The 24,662-nt window shown below is 46.1% G+C and overlaps 1 protein-coding gene across 9 annotated transcripts in view; it reads left to right on the plus strand.

Moving 5' to 3' along the window:
• FAM91A1 (family with sequence similarity 91 member A1) overlaps positions 1-24,662 on the plus strand; it is a 203,497-nt gene that overhangs the window by 41,345 nt on the left and 137,490 nt on the right. The gene's annotated exons all lie outside the window — the stretch shown is intronic.

A 24,662-nucleotide genomic window follows, 5' to 3' on the forward strand; every position in this document is an offset into this window, starting at 1 on the left:
AGCATCCCAGGGTTTCCAGACTCCTGAAGGCCCAAACCTTTGTCAGGTCTCCTTACTCAGGAACCTCTGATTGACAGTGGTAAGGCCGAGCTCCTCCTGTCACGTCTGCCTCTCCCAGACACGTGCTGATTGCTCTTCAGCTGGCTTTTTATAGTTCAGACTTCCTTTTCTGTCTTACTTTTCCATTTTGTCTTGTCTGGCAGCTTGAGCTAGAGGCAGGAGGCAAGGCATATTGCTTTAGGGAGAGACAGAAAGAAGATGAAGGAGGATGAGGAGGAAGAAGAAGCAGGGACAGAGGGAGGGAGAGAGAAGAGAGGAGGAAGAAGAGGAGGAGGAAGAGGAGGAGGAGGAAAAGAAGCAGGAGGTAGAGAATCGGGGGAGGAATGATGATAGTGATGTGGTAGGAGGCAGCTTTCAATAATAATCAGAATCACGAGAGAGAGTGAGGAGGACCTCAGGTCTGTTCTGCCCCTGCCTTCAGGGAGGTCCACCATGATTGTCTTAGCCACAAAAGTCAGGGAAGCCTGACTTTGTCTCCTACTCAACGTCTTGCTCAACTAGTGCAATGGTCTTCCATGCATTTTTTTTTTCTTTGCTCCTAGTACTTCTCTCTCCAATACATCCACCCTGTCTCCTCTGGAGCAGCCCCTGGGAAGGCAACTCAGAATTTGCCAGTCCCCAGCATCAGGCCCTTCAGTGGCTCCCCATGTCTGCAGGACTCCTTAGCCAGAATCGGATTGGTGTCCTGTCTGCTTCTGGAACCATGTCTACTGCCACTCATGTGTGGTAATCTAGCTCCATGAGACACTTACAGATCCTTGTATGCATCTGGTCACTGTTGGGGAAGCTGGGCTGGCCTGGCCTTTGGGACACCACAGGGCAGGGTGGAAGGAAGAGGGTTTCTCATTCACAGTTGCCGATCGTAGAGTGGATTATGCCCAAAAGAGTCCAGAAGGTCAAGGCCAGGGAAATGGATCCAAAACATGTTACTGGGGCCACAGGCCTGGAGGCCAGAATTAGGAGCAGGAGGCCTAAGCTAAGGGGGTCAGAGACCCATGGAGGCACAAGCAGGGAGCAGGCGAGAGGAGCTCTTCCTCCATATGTCCGAGTTGGTGAGCTGTGCTGGTGACATAATAAGTGAGTAGCCACATTCCTGAAAGAGCCCAGGGATCCTCTGATTCGTACTCTATCCCTTTCTATGAGCTCTTCCCCTCTGCTCACTCTATCATTTTCACTGTTTCGGTTCATCTTCCAAAACTTGGTTTGTGTATCACTTCTCTGCAAGTCTTTTTACCCCTCTCTAAGACACTTAACTTCACACTCCTCTGTGCAGTTTCCATTCTTCTACATGCCTCTAATGGCATGCCTCATACCTCACTGAGATTATGTTTACTTCCCTGTGTCTCCCTTATTAGAGAGGAAGTCTCTGGGCAGCAGGAATCTTGACTTCATTGTAGCTCTATTCCTAGCACCCAGCACAGGGCCTGGCTTATAGGGGGTGAATTTCATACACTTCATGCATTGAGCTGGAACAGAATGGGGAATGGGGAAAGAGAGGGAGCTTTGCTGGGTGGACTTCACACCACCGTCTGCTGTGCCGGTTTTGCAGAGCTGCCATGTATGGCTTACTGCGTAGACTGCCAATATGCTCTGGAGCAGCCCTGATTATCCACATAATCAAATCCAATAATGTGATGAAGTGAAAAGTAAAACACTTGTTTTATACTGCAGTGCAAGACTTAAGTTCAGGCTGGGAACTGAACTGAGGTCCTCCCAACGCCAAAGCTAGCATTCTTGTCCTTGACCTCGGAGTGAACATGAGGAAGAAATAACTTCCTTAATGCTCTGAAACACCTGCATGATTTCTCTTCCAGGCAGCAAGCAAGCCAAGGATTTGTTCTGAGGGTAATAGGTAGGGGATCCTAGGAGTGAATTAACACAGCACCGTTCCCTGGGAAGGATGTTGGATTTTCCCCTACATCCCCTTACTAATTAAACTTTCTGGAATCCAGCTCTGTCAATTGTTCAGATAGACCTTGGTGTGCAGCATCAATGTCTGACCAACTTTACTAAATCTTTTGGTTTCTAATGTTTAGAAAAAATAGGCCCTGTTTTGTTGGCCTGTCCTACCAGGAGGATCCTGGTTCTAGGTCAGATGTCAAATGTCAAGACACAGAGTCTTAGTGTTCAACATGGCAAACACACACATATAAGCCCAAGCTTGACCCAAAAAAGCATCTCTACCACCCACATGTAGCCCAACCAGCCCATTCATGAGTTGATTTCTCTCAGGGAGGTTTATACTTTTTGTCTTAACTTTCATCTGGAAGATGTCTTAGTCTGGGGCCTGAACATATGGCAACCTAAAAGAAGTGACATCAATGAGGACATTCAGCTCATTGTTTCTCCTTTTTTTGTTTCTTCTGAGACAGGGTCTCACTCTGTGGCCCAGGCTGGAGTGCAGTGGCATGATTATGGCTCACTGTAGCCTCCAACTCCGAGGCTCGAGTGATCCTCCCACCTCAGCCTCCTGAGAAGCTGAGACTAAAGGCATGAGCCACCACGTCCATCTATTTTTTGTGTTTTTTGTAGAGACAGGGTTTTGCTATGTTGCCCAGGCTGGTCTTGAACTGCTGGGCCCAAGAGATTCACCCACCTTGGCCTCCCAAAGTGCTGGGATTACAGGCATGAATCACGGCCCTCCTTTTGATGAAAGTCAGTATCATAACAAGTCAAGGCCTGAACTTTGGGGGAAGAAGGGCTGGGGATAATCTTGGCATTTCCCCTCAGTATTCATGTGGTCTCGGGTAAGTTATTTATTCCTCCAGCCTCAGTTTCTCCATCTGTTAAGTGGGGATAACTATCCTTGTCACAGTGAAATAATGTATGTGCAGTATGCAGTAAAGTGCCTGGCACAGTGTATATTCACAGTAAAGTATGGTCAGTATTATATTATTACTCTAAAATTAATCTCATTAGATTCCAATGGGTCTTGGTGCCTGGTTTTCAGTGTCTCAATTGGTCCCCTGTGCATTCTAGCATTTTCCTTTTCCTTGAGCAATTGCTGTGTTCCTCATGATCTACTTAGCCTTCAGGAGTCCTGGCATTCAGTCTGGGCTCTGCTATCGACTAGCTGTGCATCTTTGGATGAGTCAATTAACCTCTCTGCACTTATTTCCTCACCTGGCCCTTCTAGATCACCTTCCTGTGGTTTGTACCCTGAGGTGTTCTCTGCAATCTGTGGCCTAGAACAGGGACTGGGAGAAACTGAGACTGAGGGATGAGGGCTCTTCAGAGCTTCCTCACGGCTCTGGCCTGAAGCCAAGTGCAGAGAAGAAACCTAAGTCGAGCTCCCAGCAGGTGCCCTTGATGAGTTTGCCCTTGTAAGTCAATCTGGAAAGCCTTCATTTTCCCTCCTGGAGTTTTGGATTGCCATGGTGGGCACTTTGACTCAGGAGGCCTTGGTTTCTTTCCTATCTGGGTGTGCGGGGTCTGGGTCCCCAAGGAAAGGGCAGGCTGGCTCCTGTCAGCAGCAGGTTTGACAACAACAGCTGGGAAGCCACAAAACACTCTCTGCCACAACCCTACCCTCAGTCCTCTCAACCCACTCGGGGCCGTGCTCCCCATCTGCCCCTTCCAGGAGAAGTCCCCTCACTCTAATTAGGAACCATAGCTATGGTGATTGCTGTGTTTCAAGGGTGGACAAACATGCACATAAAGGCCCCTGTGGTGCTGCAGTCTCTCTGGAAGGCTGTCCCCTGCCAGCATCAGAGAATCTCCTGTTCTTACAGGTGGAGAGAAACATGAGGAGCAGACAGGTAAGGTTGCAATTAACTGAATCATTATAAGCTGTAGGAAGAAACCTGGGTCTTGATATAAGATTTTAAATGTTTTTAAGTATATGTGAGAGCCTGTCTATCTGTGTCTGTGTCTATCTGGCTGGGTGTGTTTTTTCAGCAGCCCGTGGAAAGCTGAACAAGGACTTTGTACTCCAGACAAAGGCAGAAAGGGGGCCTGATCCATGAGTCCAGGGGTTGCCATGACGACCGTCCGCCAGAAGCAAAAATTTTAAGGCTACTCCGACTAGGCCAGTAGTGCAAATGTCTGCATTCCCAACTCTTCCTCCACCCTGCTCCATCACCAGAAAATATCTTCATATTTTTTTCCCCTGGGGAGAATAAGGGGGAAAAAAAGGACAACACAGATGACGTCAGGATGGCTAGCAGATTGTTGGTATAACCCGGCTGTCTGCCCCCCTCTTTCTTCCTGCAAACTAAAGTCTGACCTCATCCATCATTTATGCCACAGATCGGCTTTCTGGGCTTTCAAACTGGGAAGAAAGAAAGAACAGGACCAAGGATGCTTTCTTACTCTCCTGTTTCAGCACTGTGAGTCACGAAGAATAATACACTGTCTTGGCCTTTCTGCTCCCCTGGACCAGGCGTTCCCTCTTGGTGAGATAGGCATTTAGGCAAAAACATCACCTCCCCCTGACCACTCAGGAATGGTTTGGCAATTTGCTACCAACTTGTGGGATAGAAGGTGGGAGGCTTACAGATGAAGGACTGACTGGGAGGGTAAATTTTATTACCTTAAAGTGGGATTAGTTAGGATCTCTATGGGAAATGGGAATCAAGCAAGGAAGGGTTATTTATCCATCTATCCATTTATCCATCTACCAATTCATCCATCATCCATCCCTCCTCCATCAATTCATCATCCATCCTTCATCCATCCTCCCTCCATCCATCATCCATTCATTCAGCCATCCATCCATCCTCCATCCATCATCCATCTATCCATCCATCATCCATCCATCCATTCATCCTCCATCCATCATCCATCTATCCACCCACGCATCGTCCATCATCATCCATTCATCCATCCATCCATCCTCCATCCATCATCCATCTATCCATCCATCATCCATCCATCCATCCTCCACCAATCCATCCATCCATCCATCATCTATCCATCCATCCATTCATCCATTGTCCATCTATCATCCATTCATCCATCCATCCATTCACCCATCTTCCATCCATCCATCTTCCCTCCATCCATCTATCCATCCATCCTCCATCAATTCATTATCCATCCTCCATCCATCCATCATCTATCCATCCACTCATCCACCATCTATCCATCCATATATCCATCCATTCATCTATCCATCCATCCATCTATCCACCCATCCATCCATCCATCATCTATCCATTCATCTATCATCCATCCATCCATCTATCCACCCATCCATCCATCCATCATCTATCCATCCATCCATCCATCCATCCATCCATCCATCCATCCTCCATTCATCCAGCATCTATCTATTCATCTATCCATCCATCATTTATCCATTCATTCATCCATCCATCCATCCATCATTTATCCATCTGTTCATTCATCTATCTATCCATCCATCATCCGTCCATTCATCCATCCATCCATCCATCATCTATCCATTCATCCATTCATCCATCCATCCAGCATCCATCCATCCATCCATCCTTCACCCACCCAGCATTCATTTATCCATTCATCCTCCATCCATCATCTATTCATCCTCCATCCATCCATCCATTTATCTAGCCATTCATCATCTATCCATACATTCATCCTTCATCCATCCATCATCTATTCATCCATCCATTTATCCAGCCATCCATCATCATCCATCCATTCATCCTCCATCCATCCATCATCCATTCATCCATCATCCATTCATCTGTACATACAGACTCTAGAGAATCAGACGAAGTCTCGGTCTACACAGAACTTACAATCTTGTAGGAAAGACAGACAAATAAATAATTTAAGTGTCCAAATTGTTCTGTAGGAGAGCCTTCCCCAACCTCCCTCCTTGCAATCTCATCACCCTCCCACCATGAATTCTTGGTAACCTTCTGGAGAACTTTATACATATATCTTTATACATAGAGCTCTCATATCACCTGAATTTTTGTCATGTGTTTCCATCTCTCTCTCCTATTTTAGGTTTTAGCTCTTTGAGGGAAGAAATAAACCTTAGCCCTCTGCCCCTTATTAGTAAAGGCAGAGATGAAATATAATAGAATTTGGTGACAGAGTTTGACCGTGGAGACTGTTTGCTTCCTTCTTTGTATTTTTATAAGTGTCTGTCTTTTAAGTTTTTCCAAAAACATTTTTTAACCTATGTTTTTCTAATGATCAAAAACAAGAGTAAAGAAATATTTTTTGACTCCCTGCTAGTAAGAAAACAAATCTAGAACACTTTTATTTCTTCCCATTTTCAGGCTTTTATGAAAATAATCTGGGGTTTAATTAAGGCTTGGATTACTGTCATCAAATTTTATATAATGTATCTTTTAAGAATTACTTTGCTATTTGCTTTTATTTATGACAATTATTTACACTTAGCTCTGTGTTTGGCTGATTTACACCCGAGCTGCCAGGTTTTTTATGCCACAAGTTTCTCATTCTTAAATGTTTAATTCTGATTCATCTTTGAATAGGAGTTCATTAAATTGCATTTTTTTTTTTGAGACAGGGTTTCACTCCCATTGCCCAGGCTGGACTGCAGTGGCGTGCACTTGGCTCACTACAACCTCCGCCTCCCAGGCTCAAGCAATCCTCCTGCCTCAGCCTCCTGAGTAACTGGGACATAAGCGCGCACCACCATGCCCGGCTAATTTTTGTATTTTTAGTAGAGACAGGGTTTCACCATGTTGCCCAGGTTGTTCTCAAACTCCTGGCCTCAAGTGATCTGCCCACCTCTGCCGATATTGCAATTTTTTAAAGGAATAATATAGGAGAGGTGTATTTTCTGAATCCTCAAGAGTCTCCATCTCCTACCACCTATGAATAATAACTTGGCTTGGTATAACAGTTAGGGGTCAAATTTTTTTCTTCAAATATCTCTAGAAACTGCTCTTCTTATTCTGGAAAAGCTGAAGTGCTGCAGAATAGAAGTCTGCGAATTGAGTGATTTATAGCCTTTTTTGTTTGTTTGTTTTTACGCTGACTCCACTCCGACTTTGAGGAGGCAGAGGATCCCTTGACATGAGCACTCTTCACTGTCTTCCACATCTTGCCCTGTTCTGTGCTTGAGAGTTGCAGTCTCTGAAAAATATGGTATGGTGTGTGTGTGTGTGTGTGTGTGTGTGTAACACTGTACTCTGGTTGCCTCAAAAGATGTCACCTGTGTAGTAGAGAATAGCTGGTCAGTTTTAAGATTGTTTTTAAGATTGGTCTGTACTCTGGGTCTCTGAGTCAAGGAGCAGGAGTGTAGAAGAAATGAACTCTCTCCTTACTGACTTTCTGAGAATGGACGTCCTGTCCTTCATGAGGCAAAGTGTGAATAGGTCATTGACTGGCTCCTGGACCAACTGCATCTGCTTTCCCACTATTCCAGTGACTCCTAGATTCTGCTAAGGTTTTTTTTAATCAGTCTTACTTTTCCTGGGGTGGTAGGTGTTCACTATTTCTTGTAAATAATGTTTGGTGGCAAATAGGTGCTACTAGAGAGATACTGTTTTGTATTAGAACACCAGCTTTATGCCTTGTTCTTAAGGTTAGATCCTCAGAACCTACCAGGATTCAGGAGCCTCTTGGATGGATAAAGGCTTCCCTTGTCATCTCTTTACTTTTGCTGACACCTGAATAATCAAAAGGTAGAAGAAAGAGTGAGCAAAAGTAAACATGGTTGATTTGGTAACCTCCATTCCTAGGGAAGCTTGCCAGAGTCCCCAGGGCTTCGGGTAAGGAAGTAGGGAGTATCTCCTTGTGTTTTCCATTCCAGTGGGCAGGCCAGTGCAGGCCATGGAGTTTCAGACATGAGCTGGAGGTTGGAGAGTCTGCTATTCAAACTTTTCATTCCACCCAGTGCTTTGCCAGTTGCCCAAAGGCATTGCACAATATTGGTAGTAATAATAGAACCAGGAATCTACCATTCCGCCTGGGAGACGTGCACATTGTTCCACTTCTCGTCTTCAGAATTTTCTTCAACCCAAGTGCCTGAAGGGGGACTTTCTTTATTTGTGGCTCCTAAAGTAGAACGTTATGCAATGGGGTGTGGGGTGGGGGTAAGCTGATGCTGAGTGTCCCAGATGTCAGTGGATGTTCCTTCAGAAATGATTGTATAAGAACACTATACGATCATAGGATAACCTTTTCTGAAACTGGGAGAGCCACCAGGTCATATCAATGGATTATTTCATTCCAACACAAAATGATTGAACACCTCCTACACACCTGTTATATTCCCTGCCCACAGAGTGTGTTTGGAGAGACACACAAAGATCCCATTTTTACCAAGCTATACACTAGCCCTCTCTTCTGTCTGAAAATCCCTCTCTCCCAATTAGAGCAGATAATGAGTTAGACAACAATGGAAAGGAAAGTGCAGGTTAAGGAGGGGAAGAGATTTTTCCAAATGGTGTTATTAGAACATGAATTTTCTCTAGAAAGAAGGTTCTGGTGCTGTGATGAGCTTGTCAGATGAGCTGGTTGGGGTCTTCAAAGGGGCACCTTGGAGAGGTAAATGAAGCAGTACTGAATCTGGGCCAGGCCTGGGGTGTTAAGGTGGTATTTCTCTTAGCACAATGCCTCTGAGGTATTGAGGGAGTGCTGGATAGGGAGAGTGGTCTGACTTGGTGTTACCTCTGGATGGGGAGGAGGAAAGGCATCAGAGACAAACTCTTTTGCTTCACAGCTATCCCAAGCTTGTCCAAAGGCCTTTTTTTTTTTTTTTTTTTTTTTTGAGACGGAGTCTCACTCCATCACCAGGCTGGAGTGCAGTGGCACAGTCTTGGCTCACTGCAACCTCCGCTTCCCAGGTTTAAGCAATTCTCCTGCCTCAGCCTCCCGAGTAGCTGGGATTACAGGCGAGTGCCACCACGCCCCGCTAATTTTTCTATTTTTAGTAGAGACGGGGTTTCACCATGTTGGTCAGGCTGGTCTCGATCTCATGACCTTGTAATCCACACACCTCGGCCTCCCAAAGTGCTGGGATTACAGGCATGAGCCACTGCTCCCGGCCCCAAGGACCTTTGAAAAACATTTTTTCTCCTCCCAGTGCATCACATAAGGTGCCTAGATATTCTGATTAGGCCTTTCTCTCTTGACATTCCCCCACAAACATTCTTCTTGTGTTCTCTTCTTAGGCCCTTTCCCCTTCCTAACCTCCACTTCCCACTACCTCCCCATCTCATTTTCTCCTCTTGCTCAGCCATGTTATTATTGTTCGCAAAACCACTGTCCTGTTATCCCTTCTGTTATCCCTCCTCATGAGGAATCAACATTTCTGGACTTAATGGCCCGGCCTCCTGATTCCACTCCTTTCCCCTTCTTTCCGTGGGCACATCCAACTGCTCACAAGTGGGGGTGGCTTTATGGAAAGGGCCATTTCTCCAGTTACAGTTCCTGCATGGAAGCTGCCTCTGGCCAAGGCAAGACATCTCACAGGAGAACCAATGGACGGTCTATGGACAGAACCAGTTCTCTAGGGGCAAGCCAAGAGCAGAGAGCCCCACATGCTGAGGGAGCCAGGTGTTTTTCAGGTGAATTTACTTATTAAACTGTGAGTCAATAATCCATGATAGCCAATTTTCTAGTCTGTGTAGAGGAAGAAAAGTGATCTTTGAACAAACCTAGGTTGAACAAGGTGTTGCCACTTACTCATCAGGTACCTATGAGTACTTTACATTCTCTGTGTTATTCAGTCTTCATGATTATTCTTATGATTTTTATGGGTAATAATAATTTTTATCCCTCATGATTATTATGGGGTAGGTTATATTAAGGTTTTTAGTATAAGTATGTCTCAAATATTGCACTGGACACACTTATGTTAAAATTGTCTCATCATCTCAAATTCAAGTTTAAGTGCATATCCTGTGTCTTTGTTTGCAAAACCTGGCAGCCTTCCATGAAGCCCATACTACAAATGAGGTTAAGTGACTTGCTTAGGGTGCTTGATAAACGTTAGCTTCTTGCTCCTGTTCTTCTCTGTCTCCATCAATCAAATGGTCAAAAGAGAGAAAGAGGGAGAGAAAGACAACATTATTTAAAGTGAACGCACAAGTTCTGCCCTTCTGCTCATTTGCCATTTCATTAGACATTTTCACCTATTGTCAGAAGTGTCCTGGCGACACTCAAAATCGGTAGAGGGCACAGTGGTGATCAGATCCTTTGGTTGAATCCCAACCAGAATTTTGACCTTTCTGAAAGGGACATGGCAAAGTGGAGAGCCAGAGGCCTTGGCTCTCACAGCCACGAATGCTGGCCCTGGCTCTGGTATCAACTCAATCCATGAACCAGGTCACCTCTATTAATTCTTTTATGAGTTTTGTCTTCTTTATTGAAAATCAACGATGGGAATACTGACCTCCATTCTTCACTGGGGCCATGTTATGCAGCGTGGTGCAGCATCTGATACCAGACAGACCTGGGTTTCAATCCCAGCTGTACCACTTACCAGCTGTGTGACCTGGGGCAAGATACCTAATCTCTCTGTGCCTTGGTTTCCTCACCTATAAAATAGAGATAAAGATAGTGCAAAATAGAATGAAGGCTGCGTGGTGTTGAGGCAAGGCTTACTAATTAATTCTTTCACTCAAATAAGCACTTATTGAAAACATGGTCAACCCCTCCTATAAATGTTCGGGGGCTGTGAATGAATGCTTAGCTCTGTTCTAGGAGAAACTGGGGATACTAAGAGAGCAGAAAATCTGATCTATGCTCTGGAGGACAAATGATCCCATAGGAGGAGACTAATTGTACCCAGGTGAAACAACAAGACAATAAAATCAAGGGCATGATGATTCAGTGTAAGCTCAGGCATGATGCTAAAGAGGTCATGAATAGTGGCAATCATGTCTCATGCTTTTATACCCATGCAACTTTATACCAAGGTCATGCACAGACATTAGAGGTGAAGTAAAGAGTGGTCAGAATGAGGAGGAGCTGCTTATAGGAAGCTTCTTCGAGAAGGGGTTTCTTGAAGAAATAATAGATTTTGGTGGGAAGGTGGCAACTCTGATGGTGCAAATCCAAAGTGCCAAGGTGGGGAGCTGGTGACACCCAGCATGGCAGTGGAGGGGCAGAAGTGGGGCTACAAGGAGACTGGCAATGAGAACTTCTCACAGCCTCTTCCCTCTGCTGGAGTGCTTTTCCCTCAGAGATTCACGTGGCTGGCTCCTGAATGTTCAGGACTCAGTTCAGCTCTTATTTCATCAAATAGACTCTTCCCTGAGCACCTAAAGTAGCATGTAGCCTCTCTCCACCCCTCCCATTTGTTTCTCTCTGTTGTATCACTGTATCACCCTGTTTTGTTTCATTGTATTTTTCAGATTTTGAAATGATTCTATTTGTAGCATTTCATTGTTTGTTTGGTCTCCCTTAATAGAATAAAAGCTCCATGAGAACAAGAGCATTGGGCCATAGTAGGTGCTCAATTAATATTTGTTGGATGAGTATATGAACAGGGAGGTGGAGGCCTCAGAAGGCTAGTCTAAGGAGTTAAGGTTTTATAGAAAATTCTAAGGGCTTCAATAAAACCCATAGAGAAGAATATTGTATGTTTCAGAAGGACTTTCTGGAGATAGGAGTTGGTGAGTGGTTCTTTTCTCTTTGCTTTAAAATGAGTCTGGAGGGTTGAAGTGACTAGGGGTATCCATGGATGAAGATGGAACCTGGGTTTTGGGGCCTTCTCTACCGGAGGCTGTGTTAGGGCAGTGGTTCTCATTCTGTCTTCACATGATGGTCCCTGGAGAGATTTGAAAATTCCCAATTTCCAGGCTACGCCACAATCCAAGTCCAATAAAAGGCAAATTTCCAGGGGTGGTGCCCAGGCATCAGCATTCTGTGAGCCTCCCAGGAGATTTCACTGTGCAGCCAAGGGTGGGAACTGCTGTACTAGGCACTGTGCCCATCTCCTAGGGACTGGAGGCACAATTCACTAGCCTCTCTTACTCACAGTAAGAGAGAAAGTAAAACGGAGTAACTTTTCTTCTTGTCTTCTTCACAGAGACTCTGCCCAAAGGTGAAATGCAGTCAGCTAAGTTTTTGGGTGCCTTTCTGGATTTGAGAACCTGTTTGGAATCAGCCATACGTTTCCGTCCACTGGGAAATGGGGTTGACCTGCCTTAGCCAGGCCTCACATGCCATCCTGATGAAACATTATTTTAGGGGCTGGCAGCCCTGAGCTGGCTTCTGTTCTGCTGGCCCCATAGGCTGGCTCAGTTCCAGGCTCACCTTTCGCTACCCTTGTGGCTGCCACATTGCCCAGCTTTGATTTATCGTGTCTTCAGCAGAGCTGTGGGCCTAGAGTGATTTAATGTTGATATTATATGTCACACAGAAGATGCCAGCATCGCCAGCAGATCTCATGTCTCCACTCTCCAGCGGTCTGGATTGAGGACCCTAAAGAAGGCAGGTGACCCTAAGGCCCCCTCTTGGAAAGGGGCTGTTGAGCATCCTTTACTCTTCTTAAAATTTCCATTTGAAACCTGTTTTGCTGCATGTCACCCCCTGCAGCCAATATTGATGTTAATCTTGGGCTGCATATGCAATGTGACCTCGGATGAAATTGAACAACTGGGTAATTATCTGTGGACCTATTTCTAATGAAATAATTGGAATAATTGGAATAGGATTAGTAGAACTGCAGAGAGACCTGTTGCTCCTAGCTGGGCTCTTAATGCCAAACAAAAGAAGCAACGTGTCAGTAATTCAGTTGGTGGATGCCTTGGAGCCATTCAAGATGCATTTTGCTCATTAGCCAAATCTCTTCCTGCCCTCATCCTCCCCCAACATTTGTTTCAGATGTGATTTTCATGAAGCATGTCCCTGTGTCTTGTTTGTCTTTGGCAAACACAAGTAACTATTGTAAATATAGCATTGGATCTCCCTGCTCTTTGGGGACCGTGAGATTTATAGTGCCATGGTTGCTAATTAATTTATGATTCCTTCATTTAACAAACATGTTGAACGAGCCATTTGTAAACACATCTTGACTGAGTACCTCCTATGCCTCAGCCACTCTTCTAGGCACTGACAGTGGGAGAGGCAGACAATAGATAAGCAGAACAAATCAGTTGATCAATCAATAGAGATGATGTGATTTGAGATGATGATAAGAGATGAAAAGGCAGCCTGTGATGGAGAAGGGATAGGAGGAAATGACCAGTTTATATCTAGTGGGCAAGGAGGACAGAGACATAGAGAATTTGTTACCAAAACACCAGGAGTTTTGTCTAAGTCCTGTTGCTTGACACCCAGAAAGCCAATCACTGAGAAGATGACTGTTGCCAGGGAAGAAGGCTTTAATCGGGTGCTGCAGCTGAGGAGGTGGGAGATAGAGTCTTGAGTCCATCTACTCAAGCACCTAAAATCAGGGGTTTGTATAGCACGGCAGAAATGTAACCATGTATGGGAAAACAGAAATTAGGAAGGAGTGAGGAAGAGGAGTTGGTCAACAGGAAGCAGGTGGTCAGATAGGGAATCATGATGGGTGAGGGTCTGGTGTCTCTTTGCCCAGATGTGATGGTCTTATAAGTTTCAGCTCCTCGATATTATCTTGGGAGAGGGGGTGATGACTGGGTTCCTGAGAAAAGAACTCAGGTAAGACAACTGTAACTTTCTCAAATTTTAAGACTTCGGGATCAATTTTTATGTTTATTCAAAAGAAACCATAAACATCAGTTCTAGGGGACAATTGGGCTGGTTTCAAATTGCTGTGTGTGTTGTGACTGGAAGGATGCATAAGACATGGTTCTTGGCCTCACAGAGCTCCTGGTCTCATTAGGGATATGGATATAGAGAATGACAAAGAAAAATACGGTAAGTGCTGTGATGGGATTGTGTGAAAGGAGCACACAGAAGGGGTGACACTAACTGCACAGGAGAGGGGGCAGGCAAGTCTTGCCTTCTAAGAGATGGTGAGGCTTGAGCTGCCACTGAAAGGAAATGTGGAAGTCAAGGGATAAATTTGGCTGGAAAAAGGGAGGAAGGACATTGTGTTAGGCATTCATCTTTTCAATCACCTTTTATTGAGCATCTATTATGTGCCAGGCATTGTTCTAGGTGCTGTAGTGTCAGTGGTAAACTTCCTTTCTAACAGTGGAGCAGGGTAGACAATGAGTCAGTAAGCAAATAAGATAATATTGGCTGGTGACAACTTCTGTGAAATCGATGCAGGATAATGTTATAGGGAGAGTTTGTGTGTGTTCTGAGGGCAGTGATGGGGATGGGACCTGATAGCGTGGCCAGGGTGAGCCTCTGGAGAGGTGACGTGCGTGCTGATATTAGCTCATGGGGCTGTTTGGGAGAAGGGGAGTTTTAGGTAAAAGGAACTACAAGCACAGAAGTCCTGAGGCAGGAATAAGCATGACAAGTTTGAGGAACAACAGCAAAAAAGCCCAGGGTGGCTGGTGCCTGGAGAGTGAGGGGGAAAGTGGGTGTTCCAGAAGGAGTCAGAGACAAAGCAGCTGGGGACACAGGGAGCTCAGTGACGAAGACATTGCAGGGATCCTGGCTAGAAAGGTCAGAGGCTTGGGTTAGGGTGATAGCTATGGAGGTGGCAAAACACAGAAACTCTAAGATACTTGGAGAAATAGAACTGATAGGACTTCTGATACCTGATCCCTGAGGACTGAGGGATGGGAGGAATCCAATATGACTCCTAAGCATTTGGCTGGAGCAGCTGGGTAGATGGGGGTGGTTACTGAGATAGGGAAAACTGGGAATGGAACTGGTTTTGTGGGGGAATCAAGATTTTTGCTTTGGATGTGTTTAGTATGAGATGCTAATTGAGCATCCTGGTGGAGAGGAAGCAGCTCTCATAGAGGCTTGAGATATAAGACTGCCAAATTCTTCTGTGGAGGCAGGGTGCCTGAGGACAGCTCAGGAGAGAGCTGCAGTTAGGAAAGGCAAGGCTGGCTGTAGGGTGGGAATAGGCTGGAGGAGGGAGGTGCCTGGAGGTGGGGGGACCACCCTGGTCTGCTGTGTTAGTCTAGATGGGAAAGGATGACGACCTGAATCCATCTGGCACCTGCACCTCAGAGTGGCCTCCATGCTCAATAGACTGCTTCATGATTTCATTTCAGGGCCAGCCACCCAGCACAGAGCATGGAGTGACTTGCTTAGACAACAATACAGCCCACATAGAGGGAGCGCTTGGCAAGAGTCCATCCCTGTGCTAAGGGCTTCTGATACTTTATCTCATTTCATCCACACAAAGATCCTACAAGGCAGGCACCACTCCTCCACTTAGGCATAGATGCAATTGTTCTTGCTGTTGTTTTTGGTAAGCTGAAAGTAACACTAAATAAGGGGCCTCTAAAGACATTTCTCATCAGCAGGCAGAGTTGCCCTGTTGGTCCTGGAAGTAGGTTTGTTCTCATCTCTCTATAAATGTTCTTTTGTTTTTGATCCTTAAGTAGGGGAGCTTCGGAATTATCAACACCCCCATTTTACAGACGAGGAAGCTGAGTTTCAGATGGGCAAGGTGGCTTCCCAATATGACACAGCCTGTGAGTGGAGTCCCTGGTCTTGCTCCCTCCATGGAGGGTTAGGTGTAGGGAGACAAGGGCGGTGGCAGCACCATGCAGGTCTTTGACCAGAAGAAAAGCCAGTGTAATTAACAGTAATAGACAGACTAACGTTTCAGAAGGAAGAAAACCCTCTGATCTAACACATTTGAGAAAGACAATTGGCCATTTATACTTAAGCCTAAAGCTGGGAATCATTAAAAGACAACAATATATTATTTAACTTTTTGTAGGAAACATTCAATGTATATTGGTTTACTGTGAACTTTTCTTTAAGAGTAAGCCACGGATGGGCATTCAGTGTCATTTCCTCCTCCTCCTCCTCCCCCCTTCCTCCTCCCTCCTCCTCTTCCCCGTTCCTCCTCCTCTTCCCCTCGTCCTCCTTCTCCTCCCCTCCTCCTCCTCTTCCCCTTGTCCTCCTCCTCCTCCCCTCCTCCTCCTCTCCCCTTCCTCCTCCTCCTCCCCCTTCCCCCTCCTCCTCCCTCCTCCTCCCTCCTCCTCCTCCTCCCCCCTCCTCCTCTTCCCCTCCTTCTCCTCTTCCCCTCGTCCTCCTCCTCCTCCTCTCCCCTTCCTCCTCCTCCCTCCTCCTGCTCCCCCTCCCCTCCTCCTCCTCCTCTCCCCTTCTCCTCCTCCTCCTTCCCCCTTCCTCCTTCTCCTCCCCTCCTCCTCCTCCCTCCTCCTCCTCCCCCCTCCTCCTCCCCCCTTCTCCTCCTCTTCCCCTCATCCTCCTCCTCCCCCCCTCCTCCTCCTCTTCCCCTCATCCTCCTCCTCCTCATCCCCCTCCTCCTCTTCCCCTCATCCTCCTCCTCTCCCCTTCTTCCTCCTCCTCCTCCTTTGAAACACAGCTTTAGCTAGTCTTTCCAAAGCATCCAATTTAGCTTTCACAGAAACAGGAAGTCTTTCTTTGTGTACTTACAGTTGATCGATGTATTTAATATTTAATTAAATTGGGTAATTGCAATAGTAAGTACAACAGATAGAACAGGTTTGGGAATAAATCCAATCTACTATTGCAAAGTGCAGGATCCACCAGAAGAGAGAAGGGCTCCTACCCAGTCCCCAGAAGCCACCAGCCTTCAGAGCCCCAGGGCATGCACCAATAGACTTTGCAGAGTAAATGGAGAGTGCTGGTTAATCTGGCACATAAGTTAAGTGAGATTTATATAAAAGAGCCCCTACTGGTGGGGTGTGGTGGCTCATGCCTATAATCCTAGCACTTTGGGAGCCCGAGGTGAGTGGATCACCTGAGGCCAGGAGTTCGAGACCAGCCTGGCCAACATGGCAAAAATCTGTCTCTACTAAAAATACAAAAATTAGGTGGCACGTACCTGTAGTCCCAGCTACATGGGAGGCTGAGGCAGGAGAATTGCTTGAGCCCAGAAGGCGGAGGTTGCAGTGAGCCAAGATCACGCCACTGCACTCCAGTCTAGGCGACAGAGCAAGATTCTATCTCCAAAAAAAAAAAAAAAAGAGCCCCTACTGACAGAAATACACACACAGTATATGTTTGTGTATGCCAGACACTTGAAATGAATGAATGAATGAAATACTTGTGTGGAAATGATTTTGCTTTTCTGGTTCTTTTTTCCTTCTGGCTCAATCTTTTATAAAGACTGGTTCTAATTTGAACTGGTTCAGTAGGATTTTAAAAACAGCTGATTTTGTTTTCCATGCAGTAAAAAAAAATTGCTTGGGTTGGGTTCAGAGTTCAGACAATTAGTGCAGTCCATTTTGGTTTATGAGTCATATTCTCCTGGTCCACATTACTCATAGCAAGGAATGATTCAAAACCAGTGCCTTTTCCTTCTGGCTCTGAGTCTAAAAATGCCTTAGGTCTCTTTTGTTCTGAGCTGTTCCTGTTCTAAGCAATCCTAAAATGACACTTATTGGAGACCAAAAATCATGAACAGAAGGAGACTGACATAAAACCCCACTTGATTGTGATGCTGAAGACAGTCATCACACTATGGAGTAGGCAGCCCCCATGGAAACCACTAACTCCTCTCACTCAAATGCTTGCTGAGCAGATTGGCCCTCCCAGCTGCAGGCCTGTTTTCCAGGAAGAGGCCCAATCCCGTCGCAAAAGCCCTGCAGACTCCCCAGGGACTGGTCAAAAGCTAGCTTCCTTAGTTTCCCCATTTTGTACTCATATTTCTCGGATGTTCTTTCTTTTCCCTTCCCTTGTGTGGTATTAACATTGGCTGTACACATTTTGGGCTTGTTTAACGTTGTTTACATTAGGAACAAAAGACATCAATATTTCCGGTTTAGTCACAAAGAAGTCATGGGACATTCTCTTCAGAGCCTTGGGACAATTCATTGGGTACCAGGCGGCAGAGATCCAAGGAGCACTCAGTGACAGCCTGCCTTGGGCACAAATTCTGCCATCCAAAATGGAAGTACAATCAGTCCACATGCAGGGCATTACGTGATTTGCTTTGATTCTTCTCATGGCCTCCCCACCTCCCCACTTTTTTAGAGAGAGAATCTTGCTCTGTTGCCCAAGCTGGAGTGCACTAGCACAATCATGGCTCACTGCAGCATCAAACTCCTGGGCTCAAGCAATTCCCCTGCCTCAGTCTCCCAAGTAGTGGGACTACAGGTTCATATCACCATGCCCAGCTAATTGTCTTTTTTTTTTTTTTGTAGAGACAGGGTCTTGCTATGTTGCCCAGGCTGGTCTCAAACTCCTGGACTCAAGTGATCCTCCTGCCTCGGCCTCCTAAAGCATTGGGATTACAAGCATGAGCCCCTCTGCCTGGCTCATGGCCCCTTTTTATAGGAGCTGCCTTCCTACTATCTTGTCTAGCTGTGCTGTTTTCAAGATGTCAAAATTACCCTTGTAGCATGAACCATATGGTATTGGATGAATGTTGAAGACATTGTATGAATTCATGTTTAGCTTAATATAGATCCAGATGGATCTATATCTATGTCTATATCTCTATTTATGTCTATGTCTATGTCTATATCATCACCTACATATATGTATAAATAATTATAGATAAATTGGAGGCCATTATTCTAAAAGAAGTAACTCAGGAATGGAAAACCAAATACCATATGTTCTCACTTATAAGTAGGAGCTAAGCTATGGGTAGGCAAAGACATACAGGGTGGTATAATGGACTTTGGAGACTAAAAAGCAGGGAAGGGCAAGGGGGTGAGGGACAAAAAACTACATATTTCTTACAGTGTATGCTATTCGGGTAACAGTTGCACTAAAATCTCAAACTCCACCACTATGCAATTCATCCATGTAACCAAAAACTACTTGTACCCCAAAAGCTATTGAAACTAAAAAAAGATGTGTGTGTATACATGGTGTATTAGTCTGTTTTCATGCTGTTGATAAAGACATACCTGAGACTGGGTAATTTATACAGAAAAAAGAATTTAATGCACTTACAGTTCCACGTGGCTGGGGAGGCCTCACAATCATGGTGGAAGGCAAGGAGGAGCAAGTCACATCTTACGTGGATGGCAGCAGGAGAAAAAAGAGAGCTTGTGTAGGGAAACTCCCCCCTTACAGAATCATTAGATCTTGTGAGACTTATTCACTGTCACGAGAACAGCAAGGGAAAGACCTGCCCCCATGATTCAATTACCTCCCACCGGGCCCCTCCCACAACACTTGAGAATTCAAGATAAGATTTGGGTGGGGACACAGCCAAACCATATCATTGGGTTAGTATACATACTTATATTTCCTACTTCTGACTGCTGAGTTGGCTCAGAAGCAATGACACCCCAGTAGCAATGAGCAGAACCAGGGTCTACATCTTGGTATCCAACCCCATTTTCCAATAAAAAGAGTCAGGGCTCCTTGAAGAAATGACTGATTCTAGGGCTGGGAAAGGGAATGTGCAAGATGGGCCTGGAGCATCTCGTAGGACTCTATTTGAAATAACTCAGGAATGGAAAACAAAAGTATACCACCCTGTATGCCTTTGCCTACCCATAGCTTAACTCCTGCTTATAAGTGAGAACATATGGTATTTGGTTTTCCATTCCAGAAACTAAAGAAATACTGAAAAAGCAAAATGAGAGGGTATGTCAAAGGGACACAGAAGCCAACTGCAAGAGTTCCCAACAGAAAAAGCTGGAACTATTTGAGCAACAAAGTAAATAATATGCTATTGGGTTATAACCCAAAGTATACAATAAATTATCATAAATCTATACTGATTTAAAATAATTAGTGACTACATCAACAAATGGGGAAGAACAGACAAATCTCCTGTTTAAAAGAATATTAAATAATTTATGTAGATACTCCCCCTCAAGGAGGTGGGACCTAACTCTACATCCCTTGAGCATGGGCTGCACGTGGGGACCTCCTTTTAATGAGTACAGTACAGAAAGGGGGAACAAGAAGGGTAACTTTTTAGCAGAGAGACCTGACCAACACTCTCTGAGCCGGGTGTTCAAAGTCAGCCTCAACAGTGGTATGTGGTATTGGTAGCATGTTAATAGCACATACCCTTGATCGGATGTGATAAGAATGGTACTTTACCTCTATGATACTCCTCAAACCCATAACCCCGGTCTAGCCATGGGAAAAACATCAGATAAACCCAAATTGAAGGACGTTCTACAAAATTCCTGACTGCACTCCTCAAAGCCGTCAAGGTCATGAAAAATAAGGAATATCTACGGAACTGTCACAGCCAGATGGCGCCTAAAGAGACACGATGAACAAATGTAACGTGGTGTCCTGGATGGAACCTGGGACAGAAAAGCAACATTAGGTAGAAACTAAGGAGAAGCGAAGGAAGTCTGGGCTTTACTCAGCTGTGATGTATCAATCCTCATTTATAAGTTATGACAAATGTACCGTATTAGTGTCAGTGATATGGGAAATTGGCAGTAGGTATATAGGAACTCTTGCTAATGTTGTTACAACTTCTATGTAAATCTAAAATTTACAGAAATAAAATAAAATGAAGAGTTTATTTTGAATAATCTTCCTGCACCCCTGGCCATTTCTTTTCTTTCTCCTGATCCTATGTCTCCCAACATACTGGTCTGCACCCTATGCCCTGATCATGAGAGAAATTGCCTCAATATGGACAGGCTGACTTAACATCTCTTCTGGGGGCTTTCACTCATTGGCACGGGGAGCTGAATACTATTTCTGGTTTTCTGGCACCCTTATTTCTCAGCTTATCTACTTTCTGGGGGCTTATCTGAGGCATTTTGATTGGCTCTAACATGGTTTGAGACATTGTTTGGAGTCTGAAGGACCTCTGTGCATTCGTCTCTTGCTGCTGAAGGAGTCAGGCTGCACACCTTTGGCCAGGAACACGTTGCCTGTGGCTGAGGATGGTGGGGTCTTCTGGGGGCTGTCACGTCTGACCCTCAGTGGGCCGATATCCACTGAAAAGCAGCTGTTTGTCCCTCGTCACGGTCTGCTTCCTTTGCTTCTTCTCTACCTCGCTCCTTTACGTGGTAAAACCTGTCTCATCTAGACCATTATTTTCATCTCCCTTTTCCTCTTAATCTTCCCTTTTCAACACTCTCCTGAGGAGAGATTTACAAGGATTGATGATATGGTTATACGGGGTGCCTCGAACATCAGAACTTAAAATTTTTAAAATAAGAAACTGGCAACAAGGCGTTTTGTCCAGGCAGGAGTCTCTTGAATGGCTCAACCCCTCTTAAGTAAAATAGATTGTGTGCAATGCCAGAACCAGCCCAGATGCTCCCTCTGTGCAAATTAGCAGAAAGCACCCTCTCTAAGCAGCTGCAGACCTGCAGCAAAGTCTTGGTGTGGGGAGAACGAGGGCTCAATTTCAGACCCCAGAAGTACCCTCAGCCAGGCAGCTTTGCACAGTAGACAACCTATACAACGATTCACTGTGAATGAGGCTCAATTTCAGACCCCAGATATCCCCTCAGCCAGGCAGCTTTGCACAGTAGACAACCTATACAACGATTCACTGTGACCCTAAAATGTACAGTGGGTGGCAGCTCATTTTTCCAGGGAAATAGCGTTCAGGATAATGATTTCTTCTCATGCTGGTTGGTACCTGAGGACAGGGTGCAGATTGTCTTTGGAGTCCCCTGGGAGAAATGAGATTAAGACCTAGACCAAGGGGAATGCTGTCATCAGTTCCTATTGGTTCATAAGAGCCAATAGCTAATTTTTCAACACTTGTAGAAGCTGGTTGCTAAACATTTTAAAAAATTAAGTTATATAAATGTACAATGAAAATATATTGATAACAGATGTAATAAATACTCAAAATTCATTCCTAATTATGGACTTCATTTTACTATTGACTATGCTTTTCAAGTTATTGACGTCTCTTGTATGTGTTTGGTGGGAACACTGTATATCCGTATGCTACTGCTCTGCTTTTCTAAGCCAGGGCTCTGTGTCGTCATGGCACTTTCTTGAAATTGGCATGGTGAGAGTATTTACACCATGGAAATGGACAAACGCTATGCATCAGTCTTTCTCACCACCCACCGCTGATTGTTAAACATCAACCAACACACCACAGCCCCTGACTGTGACCCAGTGGGACCCAGTGTTTCCAGAAACTCTCTGACACATGGTCCTGACTGAGGTCATCTTGTGGGAAACGACACCAAAATCCTCAAAGAAGAATTCACCATGAGGAGAGGGAGGGAAGACTGGAATGGGGACCCAGGTTCAGCACAAGGTTTAGGGCTTCAGGGGAGGCTGGGCGATACCACATGGTCCCTGGTCCCAGTCACACTGGGAACCATAGGGAATGTGGAGCTTGAACCAAAAGGGGTGGAACCTTGGAGCCTGAATGTGGGACACCCCCATGGGAAGGACGGGGTGGTACCTCAAAATTACGTTTAGAGTAAAACCCGAACACCTGACTGTGGCCTGTGAGGTGCTGCTCCACCAGGGCCCTGACCACCCCTCGCTCTGTCCTCCTTCACACAGCATCAACCACTGGCTGTCCAGGGATCTCTCGGCCACCTCTGTTCTTTCGTATGTCATCCCCATGTACTCTGTGCTCAAAACTCCCCCTGCCTAGTGTATGGGTGGTTCCTCCCACCCCTCAGTCTCTCCTCAGAGAGGCTTCCTGGCTGCCCATGTAAAGAAGTTCCCTGCTCCCTCCCTTGCAGTCCAGCCCCCATCACCACACATCACAGGCTCCAGTTTCTTTCTTTTATGGCTGGCTTTATAAACCATGCTCAATTTCCGATTGGGTTTGTTTACTTGACAGTTGTTTGTCTCCCTGCAAACCAGAAGAAGCACCATAAGGGCAGAATGAGGTGTGAGGGGCTTGCCCTGGAACCCTCAGCATCTAGCACAGTGCCCGGTGCATGGCTTGCAGTTCAGGCTCATTACATGATTGGAATAGGGACCGGCCAGTTGCCCTCTAGCCCTTTGGACTTGAAAGCCTGAGTCCTGGCGAGGGGTGGGGCTGAAAAGAAATGACAAAGGGCTATTGCCTCCAGTCTCCATCAGGCCCCAGAAGTCCAGATTAGGCAGTGCCACCTGTGCATCAGAAGGAAGTGGGGTGTGTGTGTGTGTGTGTGCACACATGCACATGTGTGTGCATGCATGCAGGAGGGCATTTTGCCTATTTGATGTGATTGAGGCCCATGTAGGGTCCCAGCAACCTGAGCAGAAGAAATAGGAGAGTTAGAGGCCAGAGAAGACTAAGAACGTGAGTGGCCAGTGCCACTCCAAGGGGCTCATGGGAGCAATGTCCCACCCTGGACCCTGGTGTCCCGCCCTGGCCCACTCTGGAGGATGCCTCCCTGCCTTCCTCTGCTGTGCCCCTCCCTGTGGGCTGGGAAGTCCTTGGGGTCCAGGAGACACACCCACTTGTGGCTTGGACACCCTTTTCTTGACCTAGCTCCTGAGACTTCAAAATGCCCTGCCCTGAGCCCTGAGCTGAGCCCTGAGCTTCCAGGGTTGCTGCGGGTCTCTTCCCAGGGTCCATAGCAGGTTGTGGAAAGAAGTTGGCTGGGTGGGCCAAGCTGTCCTCATAGGTCCCTCCCTGTTCAGGACAGACGCAGAAGCTGAAGAGATGGGCTGGACCCACACATTTGAGGGGTGGGCCTGCATGGGGGAGCCACGTGGAAGCCCCGGCACTGCTGAGAGGGATCTGTGGAGGGCTGAAGCTCCCACAGTAAGTCATGGGATGCCCTTGGCTCCTGGGGTGGGGTGGGAGGACTTTCAGCTTCTTCTATGGTTCACCCAGACCAGCTCCCCAGAATCTATTCACCCACAAAACCCAGGTGACTCACTGTGAGTGAGAAATAGTGTGGAACCCAGTCAGGGCCTGGCACAGAATTCCATGGGGAATGGCATACCTTGGCAGAATATGCTCTCCTCTGTGCATCCCTGGAGGTGGGGTTTGGAGCCCCCTACCTATCTAAGCATCTGGGTGGCAGGAGCTGGCATTCCTTTAGTGGCCCTAGAGGAAGGGGCTAGTATGAGGAACAGGGCTGTGCAGTGGGGAGATGTCAAGATGGTGATGCTCTCCTCTCTCCCTTCTTTCTATTTTTATCCTCCCCATTCCCTCTCTCCACAGGCAGGAGGGCTGGGGGCACAGGGAGAAGTCAGAGGGACCTGGGCAGGGCAGGGGTGTGTGGAAGGGAAAAAAGAAGACATTCCTGAGTTGCCTCTGTGGGAGAGGAAGGGTGGGGCATACCTGGGACAGACCAGACCCCAGGCGAGTACCCAGAAACTGGCTCCAGCTTGCAAGTGATGAGCAATATTGAGCAGCCACAGAAAGGAACCTTGATGTCTCACTCAGCAAAATTTTAGACAAAAGCACTCATGGACCATGAGCTAGTCTGGCGAAGAGCACGGGCATTAGAGGCAGAAGGACTTGGGTTGAATTCTGGCCCTGGTACTTTATGTGGGCGATCTTGAGTAAATGACCTGGCTTCTCCATCTTATCAGCCTCAGTTTCTCCACCTGTAAAATATCTTCTTGCTTGTCTCTGTGTGAATTATGGCCATTAACAGTCTCAAATTGTGTCTGTTTTTAATAGATCTCTTTTCAGTCCATTGATTTGTTTTTCTGTCCTTACCACGAGCTCGGATCCCAAAAACTGGTTGTTTTGTTTCTGGTTATAAAAGCAAAGACCAGCTTTGGCAACAAACAGGTAAATACAAATACGTTTTGTC

Source organism: Pan troglodytes, chromosome 7, assembly GCF_028858775.2.
Source record: "Pan troglodytes isolate AG18354 chromosome 7, NHGRI_mPanTro3-v2.0_pri, whole genome shotgun sequence".
In the NCBI taxonomy this organism is placed as follows: Eukaryota; Metazoa; Chordata; class Mammalia; order Primates; family Hominidae; genus Pan; species Pan troglodytes.